The sequence below is a fragment of the Mytilus galloprovincialis genome, chromosome 7 (assembly GCF_965363235.1).
Source record: "Mytilus galloprovincialis chromosome 7, xbMytGall1.hap1.1, whole genome shotgun sequence".
Lineage (NCBI taxonomy): Eukaryota > Metazoa > Mollusca > Bivalvia > Mytilida > Mytilidae > Mytilus > Mytilus galloprovincialis.
Genome location: NC_134844.1, coordinates 4,412,390 through 4,423,629, shown reverse-complemented (window position 1 = coordinate 4,423,629; position 11,240 = coordinate 4,412,390). Strand labels below are relative to the sequence as shown.

Genomic DNA, 11,240 nt, shown 5'->3' with positions numbered 1-11,240 from the left:
TATTGAAATATAAGTTGTATTTGATGATAATACATAACATATATAAAGGTTGAGGATGAACACGGATAAGGCCACTTTCAATTTTGACAAAACCCATCTGAAAAGTGACGTTTTTTGGCATATTTGACAGATTTTTCATATTTAAGCTTCAATCGGAGCGTTTTTAATAACTAAATCAGGTAAAATCTTTCACATAAACTTATCGAATCAATTGATATAGACACTCAAGTGTTTGAAAAGTGTCCAAAATCTTGTATTAGATGAACATGAAATTTGTGACCAAAATCGGCTCTTACTGGACCTACTCCGTTGGCCAAAAGTAGAATTTCAATCGCTTGAAGTCATACCTTTTCTAATAAAATTGAGAATGGAAATGGGGAATGTGCCAAAGAGACAACAACCCGACCATAGAAAAAAACAACAGCAGAAGGTCACCAACAGGTCTTCAATGTAGCGAAAAATTCCCGCACCCAGAGGCGTCCTTCAGCTGGCCCATAAACAAATATATACTAGTTCAGTGATAATGAACGCCATACTAATTTCCAAATTGTACACAAGAAACTAAAATTAAAATAATACAAGACTAACAAAGGTCAGAGGTTCCTGACTTGGGACAGGCGCAAAAATGCGGCGGGGTTAAACATGTTTGTGAGATCTCAACCCTACCCCTATACCTCTAGCCAATGTAGAATAGTAAACGCATAACAATACGCACATTAAAATTCAGTTCAAGAGAAGTCCGAGTGTGATGTCAGAAGATGTAACCAAAAGAAAATAAACAAAATGAAAATAATACATAAATAACAACAGACTACTAGCAATTAACTGACATGCCAGCTCCAGACTTCAATTAAACTGACTGAAAGATTATGATTTCATCATATGAACATCAGGCACAATCCTTCCCGTTAGGGGTTTAGTATCATACCATCAAAAAATATATAAGAAGAACATAACCCGTGTCATGCCAACAACTGGTTTTGGAATAAATGTTTTCTAAAACTGTTTTCATATATCTTTCAATAAATCCAATGAAAACCAAATGTCTTTTGTCTTGTTTTTTGGTGAAATTGCGTCACAAACTTCGTGTATGTATTTAGAAGTATTTCATACATAATAATAATATATAAATATACTTCATAAATAATTGATTTTGGAAATACGTTTAAGGTATAACAAGTCATGAGAATTCCGAATGCAATTAGGTTCTATCCGGGCACTCTGGTTCTAAACCTTGGTTCCATCTTGGATTTTTGGTTCTGAACCTTGGTTCTATCCGGATTCTTTGGTTCGAACCATGGAAACTGGTTCAACATCCGGATTGTTTTGTTATCGCAACCCAACTTCTTGGGTTCTTTTCTAATGCTCCCTTTGTAATTGGAGGAGTATCCGAATAAAAGCTATAGTAGGTCAAAGACGCTTAACTTGTTTTCTAAGATTAAACACTTCAGCATCGACGGAAACTGAAGCTGTAAGGTATTTATCTTCTCATTTTAATTATTTTGATTAAGAAACTAGACAAAAATAAAGCATCGTATAGATTTTAGAAATAAACCAAAATATACAATATATAGAACATCCTTTTATTTAAATCAATCGTCCCGTTTTCATTTATTTTCTTGTGGGTGTTCAAAACCCCGAATCCTCCCACAAGTACCCGCCACTGAGGTAGCAATACACAGTTAAGAGTTTGGTTTCGCATTTTGATCCCGGTTGATTTTTCAAATATGAAAGTTATTTAAAAAAAAAATTATTTTTAGACAGCTGAGTACTAAAAAATTATTAGATTGTAAAAGGTACCAAGATATATTATTAATATTAAGAAGGCTATACTGAAAATTCTAGAATAGTATCTATTTACATCAATAACTATGTACAATGTAGATATGCTCATCGTATCGGATATCCTTACTGTCGGATGAGCGAAGTCAAGGTTATAGTATTTTTATTATCAAGGCCATTTTGGAATTGTTGTTTCCTGTTTGTTTGACGGTATGCCTTCCAGTCAATGAACAGCAATGGATATTTCATGTTAAAATCAATAGACGAATTTTGCTCTTGACTTATACCATCTTGGTTTCAATATCTACATCTAGGTTTTCTACATCCCTGGCTTTCAATATGGTTTTGGTTAAAGCGTTCCTGTCGAAAATAAAATCAGAATAGTGCTTCGGATAAACGAAATTAACAAAGTATCATTCTCATTTACACATGGGTGAACTATTGTTATTTTACAAAAGGACAAAAAATTTGTCGTATATATTATTATTAGTGGTTAGTATTATGTTGCAATGTGGCATTTAGTGATCAATAAGATAGACAAACAAGTAAAATAATCACATTGAGTATATACACATGTATCTTGTGTGTGAGTTGTTTTAAGTTTAGAGCTTGAAATAAAGGGAGGGTTAATACAATATGTATATCGTCCAGACAAATGATGGCTAAATAAGACTCGGATGATTATTTAATACAGACTTCCTAAAAATAGCAATGAAATTAATGAACTCCCTAGGTATAGACAAAAACATTATAAGTCTTGAAAATCTAGCAATAGGGTACAAAATTGAAGACTCAGCATACTTTGATATTAACTACATACTAACAATAATATCCTTTTCATTATATAAAGCATATTATGTCTCAGAAAAGAAAACAAAAAAAATAAACATTTTGAAAATTTTCCAAAAAGAAATTTCAGATATTATTGAAATGAACAATTTTAATAACAAAAATAATAGTAAGACAATTCTAAAAACAAATAGATTCATTGAAGATTTAAAAAAAAATCAGAATTAAATCAATTTAAATGTTTGAAACATTATTTTATAAAAAGTAAAAACAGTAATTTGTAAACACAATTGTTAATTGTTTACAAGCCATATATGGTCATGTTTATTCACAATTTCAATCATGCATGTTGGCATGTTTGTAAAAATGTTCAACCATGCATAAGTAACGACATGGTACATATTGTTGTTTTATTCATAAACATTATAGGGAAAAAAAAGATAAACATGTGTAATCACGATTATTTAATAATTTATTCTAGTGTAGACAAATTGTGAATTGTGCACGCTAAAATGAATGACTTATACTTGTGTAATACATATACACGACGACATACAATAGATCAGTAGAAACTTAAACAAAAATTGCATACTTACCAAATTTTATAAAATAAGTTAAATCCTGTTTATATAAGAATATTTAGACACAATCAATAATGCGATAACGCACATGCTTGTTGAAACAACACTAACTATGCCCAATTTCTTTCAATGGAATACAGATCATTTGATAAAATCGATAACGGAAAAGATTCCGGAAAAGTTAATGTATAAAATTAGGGAAGGAAATTATTGAACAAAGATCTGTATGTGTATTTACAATATTTATTTTAATATATAATTGTGAAATCAATTGTACTATAGATACTAATATTATGAATTAGTTATATCTTACCAAATAGTGCTTCCCTAAACTATTAGGTAAACTAACATGAGGGATACTAAGTTACAAGTTGTAAACTTAGTAAATTGTTACAGCAAATATGCAATAAAGATATTATTACGTTAAAAAAAAAAAAAAAAAAAAAGACTCGGATGACACAGTTTCGTTTTTGTTCATGTGTACTATATCGTCATTGAAATTGCAACTATTGGAGATTATAATGTGCTTATCTACCTTGTCATTTGTTAATGTTCCTTTGTCATAAATGTTTGATTTTGCTGTCCGAGTATTGAAAATAAGATGAGCATTCTTATCTAAAATACATATCAGCCGATATAAATAATGACTGATTATTTTGATACTTTTGTTGTTGAAGTGCACAAGTATTTACTGGGTATGAACCGTGCTGGTTCTGTTATATCCTATATATCAATGCGAATGAACATCGTCATACTTACTATACTCTGTCGTAAAAATTTACGTTCACCTGCTACAATACTTATGCAAGGTTTAGCTGTAGCTGATTTATTAACGGCGATTTCGTGCTATGGTCTTGAACCAATATTCCAGTCCCAATATGTTTGTTATTTACTTTTCGTCGGCATTGAACTTTACAAGTGTTATTTACCATATCCGTATTGTTCTATTTCTCATCATCTCTCAATATTATCCTTCACCTTCCACAATGTATCAACAATGCTCACAACATGTCTCGGGATACAAAAGGTCATAGCCATCCTTTTTCCAAACTGGACTAAAAATCAGATGACCAAACAAAAAACTGAAATTAGTTGTGTTATGTGCTCCTTTTGTCCATAGCAATAGGTATGTCACCACATTTTAGCATTTGGTCTGAGAAATACACAGATAAAACATTTCAAGATTACAGAAATTACGATACTTATTATTACGCAGATGTTTGTCTTGTTCATTCCGGAGGTGATGATATTTTTAGAATACTCCTCTGTAACATATCTCCTGATCCAAACCATTCTTTTGACAAGCTGTGGTTTGGTCATGCTGATATCTACAATATTCATCATCTACAAGTTAATCACTAACACATTTACATGTCGGATGACAAATCAAAGGATACAGTTGCAATGATCATTGCAGTTCTAATTGTTTTCTTCATTACAGAAGTTCTAAAAGTAATTGTGTATTTATGGTGGTGTTTTAATCACATTAACGGAAAATTTGTGGCCAACACACTGTCCTGCTCTTATAGTAAACTTGTACATGTGCTTATTCGGATTCATAATAAAAAGAATTTATTGCAACTAGTTTTGTTTATTTCCTAAATATAGTAACACAGCTATATTTTGTGCAATGTCAATTTCATCATGGAACACTTTCTCTACAATCAGAGGTTCATGTAGGGATGAAAATATGCTTGATATTTATGTTACGATTTTTAAAGCTATCAATATACTAATTCAAGTTGCAGTATGTAGTCAATGTCACAAAAATATAAACTGTTTTGTAACCATCGAAGTTCATATAATATTGTATTAAAAGGAATTCTGAGGTAGGTTTTGTTTTGTTTTCTATTCTATTGCATTTGATTTCAGCGAGTCAACATGGCAGCTCCTTCGTTACGATAGGTCAATTTTGGATTTGACGGTAGCTTACGAGAAAACATGTAAATTAAAAAACGGAAATATTGGGTTTGAGAATTAAACATATTTTTTCTAGCGGTTATAAACGAAATAATCAATGCAAGCTAAAGATATATGAGAATATTTGAGTTTTATCCAACAAGGAGTAAAAAAGAACAGCTACACACACGGCATACCCACCCTCGCTTCGGTATTTGAATGAAATTATTTGTCCCATTAGAATCGAAATAATTCATGGAAGCCATAGATGTGTTGTAAATTTACACATGGCCTGGGGATATGATATTCCTTAATTGTATCCCTCGCTAACGCTCAGGATAAAATTGGAATATCACGGCCAAGGCCATGTGTAAATTTCCAACAAATCTATGGCTTCAATGAATTATTTCTTAAATATACATAGATAATATTATAGTTTAGACCCGGATTTCATGGTTTATGTAAAAGGTTAAAGTTTTAGTTTAAGGTTAATAGACATGTTGGTTTGAGATACTATGGATTAATTTATTTTCTTGGTTTGAGTTTAATTGTAATTTCATGAATCTTTGATTTCGTGTTTTTGAAAAAGTGTTGATAAAAACATGAGGTAATTTGACAGTTCGTTGAATTTGTGAATATGAGGTTTTATCAATACCCATGCAAACCATTGACCAATAATGATAAAGACACAGTAATTTGCGTCAACTTAGCTTGAGAATGGAATAGCTACATATAAAAAAGAATATGTTGTATAGTTGCAAATGTGACCAGATTTCACCAGAGCCATATGACTTAGAAGTTTATGAACAGTTTCTGAAGGTCACCGGCCTATGACAAAAAACAATACCGCCATTTCAATGCAAGCTTTAAACAACCCTGACATAACAAAGCTAAGCACGATTCAAACAAGAAAACTAACGCCTTGGTTTTTGTACAACAACAAAAAAACCAGAATTGACAATAAACAAACGACAGTTACTGAATAACAGGATCCCATCTTTGAACAGGAACATAAATAGTGGGCGGGGTTATGATTTAAGACGCAGAATCTTTATGATAACCTGTGTCAGTTGTGCAATATTTCAACAATAGAACTAAATCACATGTAAATGTACAAAACCATTAACGAAAAACAATCTATAGAAGTAAAGATCCATGCGCTTATCAAAGGCATGTGGAGAAATTTGTGGGGTGAGACATATTTGGGAAGTCACACATCACTCCCTTAACCTCGGTTAGTGGTCCAACAAAACAACAATTGAAGGACCATAATAAACAGCAACAAAAACAACCACAGAATTTACATTTTGTTTTAGATTGATAAGTTTGTTATATTACTTATCGCATCTTTTATAAAGGATTTTCACTTCTTGTACATTATAAAGTGACGTTCAAATCTCGTTCATGTTTAACTGGAATAGAAATAAAGATTGATATGATGTCCAATAAACAGATAATCTTGATTACAAATAAGTCAGGTGTTTCTGGTGGGTGTTGTCTTTCGTAATTTTTAGTTTATATAGTTATATAATTATCATTAATGATTTTTATAATAAGGGCAAGGTCTACATTGTAATACAAATTGTATACAGCAGAACGAAACACAACTGTTATATATAATGATGTACATTATAATTACACAATACCAAACTAATATGAAAGAGTGTGTACTTTATATCTCAAGTTAAGCTGTTATGCTAAAATAGCATTATACTTTAAGGTCAATTAAGATAAATGTAATATTACCGCATATTGCCTCATCAGTGGATCTTATAACATCAAGGCTATTTAAACCATTTAAAACATAGAAGAGTAGACTTAGGTAGAAGGTCACATGTATAACCAAATTGTACACGCACACGTGTCTCTAACAAATATATATTGCTTACATCCACTTTATTTGAAATTTGATGAATAGCTTAGTCAGGATTCTACTTAGTCGAAATTATCTCCCAGTCACTCCAGGTAATTTTTACAATCGTTAAAATGGAAGCCAATTCAGGGATGACGTCCTTCCAATTTAACATCTTGAAATTCGAAAAATGTATCTAAATAGCACCATTACTATACTTATATGCCAGCTGTATTTTATAAGACAAATGTATCTACTAGCTTATGGGCGTCATTTTATGTATTTTTCTACATTCTGTCAACTTTAAACTCGGTTATCACGTAATGCATTTTTAAGATCCAATAAAAAGTCCTTCAGCAAGTAGGTCTAGTGAAAAAAATGTTTTTCGAACACACCTTCTCTGTTTAGGGACTTATAAGGTATTTCACTCATATGTTTTATTTATTATAACCATGAATGTGTAATGTTATTAATTCAAAATATAGGCTTAATATATAAGATAATATAATATGATGTTATATGATGTTTTAAATATTTTTGCTCTATACGTTTTAAAGACAGAATAGTCAACTCAAACACGCCCGAACATTAAAAAGTGCACTTGAAATTTATGCTTATGCACAATATTATATCCTTAGGATTTGAACCTACCAAAATCGATAGTTTTATTACAATTTATCTCTGATTTAAAACTTTACAAATACAACGAAGCTCAGTACTGTTATTCAAGTAATACCATTTGTATACGATGCATAAAATCCAAAACTATGCATCTTTATTAATCTTTGGAAACCCATAGAAACAGATGTATACAATTAAATTATTAAAATTTTGCTTTTTGTTTGATTTCAGCTGGGTTTCCTCTTAGTGTTTATATATATATATAAAAGACGATGTGGTATGAGTGCCAATGAGACAACTATCTAAAAAAAGACCAAAATGACACAGACATTAACAACAAAAGGTCACCGTACGGCCTTCAACAATGAGCAAAGCCCACATCGCATAGTCAGCAATATAAGGCCCAGATCATCAACAAACAATGTTAAACATAACCAATTGAACAGACAAGATTAAGAACAGTGAAAACATTACAATGATAACTAACAGGCAAACATGTTATACGATAGATATATGAAGATGTGACAATGAGACAGCTCTATATTCAAATAACAATTTATAAAATTAAACCACTATAGGTCAATGTACGGCCTTCAACACGGAGCCTTGTCTCACACCGAACAAAAAGCTATAAAGGGCCCAAAAATTACTAGTGTAAAACTATTCAAACGGGACAACCAACGGTCTTATCCTGATAATCTTGTCTATACTCTAAGGCACAACGTTTATCCACAAGGTTTGAAGCAATATAATACTTCGACCTTGCTATCTGTATTCATTCTTAAATACCTTAGATTAAGTCTTATGTCTAAATCATTTAAAACTCAAGCACAATCCCTCCCATTAGTGGATTAGTATCATACCATAATAAAATACATGAGAAGAACATAACCGGTATTATGCCAACAATTGGCTTTTAAATAAATGTGTTTATATCCGATGGGGGCCTCGGTGACCAATTATCTAAGTAGTTCTACTACTGTAATCCCTTACCAGTTAAAACTGAGGTTGTGAGTTCGACCCTGCTATTGCAGGTGCACTAGACTCTGTTCTTTAAAAATGACTGGGATTGATCGTTTTCCTATCGAAGGTTGGTGTTTTTACCTGGCATTCCTGCCTCCTCCACCCATAAAAAAATAACCACCAAGAAAAAGGTAAAAAAGTGCGTTAAAAGAACAGCAATGACACAATGAATCAATTAATTTCTGATGCAAAAACCCTTTGCGCGAATCAAAACAATACAGAATATGCCATCTTAAATGACCTGACAACAGTATCGTTATGATATCCCCTCTTAATAAATCCGATTAAAGGTTTGGTAAGCTTTTGATGTGGATGCCGACATTTTTATACTTGTAAAGAATATACAAATTTGATGTGAAATCCCTGAACGTACAATACATATCAAAAGTACCAGGATTATAATTTCATAAGCCAGACGTGCGTTTCGTCTACATAAGACTCATCAGCAGGGTTTCCGCTGGCGGTCCCATTTTCGCAATTTGCGAAAAAATAATAATTGTGGCGATTAAAATTCGTCATTGGCGAAAGAATTTGGCGAAAGAAATATATATAACGATTTATTTTCAGCCATCTTGTTTATTTACTTATTTCGGGTTTCTCGAACTTTACCAGATCAGACAAACTCGGAATTCACCTTGAACTCGTTAAGGGATTTGACAGAAAATCAATAATCAGCTGATTGCATTTATACATGTAGCTATCGACATCAAAGGACTAATTAATAAAGGTGTTAATTGTATTATATGACAAAATGATATGGTTAAATGGCGTCCGTCACATGTCACAAAAGGGATTTATTATTACAACTTTGCGACGCACGTGTTTGAAGCAAAATTTTGACGCTTCCTCTCGATCCTTCTTTTAATTATAGTCCAGAAAAAAACTGTTGTTATGCCGAAAAAGGTTCAAAAGCAAGAAAGGTCTCTGATTTTGAACATTATCATTTAACTTTGATATAGATAGTTGATTTGAGTGGGTACTTTAAAGTCGTTTCAGTGACACACGTGTTTCATACATAGTTTTACTTGTTTACGATGGCTTAGAAAAGAAAACTGTCGTTATGAAGAAATCTATTCAAACGGTTGGCATGAGAATAACCCTTCAGTGTAATGACTACACCTTACACAAGGGATCAATTCCAAGTGATAAAATGTTTTGTTTTATTGTAAAAAACCTCTTCTTATTGAGGGGGGGGGGGGGGCGGGGCTGGGAAAAAAGGAATATTTTAAAAGAAAAATATATTTGTGTTACTTGGCGAAAAAAATAATAAAGTGGTGAAAAATATATTGTTTTGGCGAAAGAGGTGCCGAAAAAAATAATTGACCCAGGGGAAACCCTGCTCATCAGTGACACTCAGATCAGAATAGTTAAAAAGCTAAAGAAGTATCAGATGCATGCATGTTTATATATATTTACGAATTGCAATAATGTCCTTGTGCCGATGATCAAATTTAGTAAATGTTTTGACTAGTTTGTGATGTCGAAAACCATGGTATAATGATCTTTCAGTAATACATATATTTACATCGTTAAAATTCGAGTAGGTTGCTACATACACGATCAAACCAAACAAGTTGAGATCAATAAACACCATACTATAATGACAGGGGAACATCACAATCCAAACTTTATAATTAACTTGTACCTTTATTTGAAAAGTATCTTTAGGATTGATATGAGCCAAAATCTTCAGCACGTTCATGTTATAAAACAGTTAATATTACATCGTTTGCAGATTTTGAAGGTAAGGACATGCGGTATGATTGCATATAGAAAGATTAAAGGACCACGAACAAAACCCATATACTTTAACAAGTCACAAAATTACCCGGGATGACAAAGACCGAAGCAACCAAAAAGATCAAACCAATAATCTAAACATTCTATGAGTTATCAATTTGTCATACTAACTTGATTCCTCGAATGTAGACTGATGACATTATATACATGTTTTATTGATAAAATCATACTTCTGGGATAACAAATTAATCAACTGACATTTAATATTCTCATGATGTTTGTACACTGTTCTGATTTACAAAAGTTCACATGCAATATGCCAATGTACCATGTTTTAATGATATTGATTGAAGTTTGCTTTTGAATTGAGTATTTATCATGTTATAACAAATATATACTTTACAAGCAGTTTATGCTTGAAATTCAGATGGTTATATTACAAAGGAGAGTTTCGGGGACAGGAGGGGTATATGTCATGTTTTGAGGAGACAATTCAAAATGAAAGAAAAATAGAAACACTAGTAACATGTGATTTGTTCAAACTCGGGGGTCGTTTGCTATGGAAGGTAACTTCTCATTGGCTGGAAACAATCACACTGACGCGATTTCACAAAAAGTGACTCAAACAAAGTAACTACATTTCGTAAAAAAAGGGAATATATAAATTCATGTAACGAATGAAGAAAAAACTTTAAAATATTAAGAAATTTTATTTCCACAATAAGAATTTACATTTCCTCAATCAAGAAATGTAGACATTCATGTAAAGGATGGAAAAAAACATGTTACCATTTAAGAAATTATATTTTACAAATTAAAAAATTGCATTTTACAAATTAAGAAATTGCATTTCACAAATTAAGAATTGTATAATTATGGTCGATATTCCCTTTCATACATTGCGATGTACTTTACGTTCCATTTTATTCCAAATGACGTAAGACACATCTGCC

The 11,240-nt window shown here is 31.8% G+C and overlaps 1 long non-coding RNA gene across 1 annotated transcript; it reads right to left on the bottom strand.

Moving 5' to 3' along the window:
• Window positions 1-1,833: 1,833 nt before the first annotated feature.
• Window positions 1,834-3,310, bottom strand: LOC143084367 (uncharacterized). The gene is made up of 2 exons (XR_012981029.1): window positions 3,168-3,310; window positions 1,834-2,142 (listed from the first exon to the last, which is right to left on the bottom strand). It is a non-coding gene; the product is annotated as an uncharacterized LOC143084367 (long non-coding RNA).
• Between the last annotated feature and the right edge of the window lie 7,930 nt (window positions 3,311-11,240).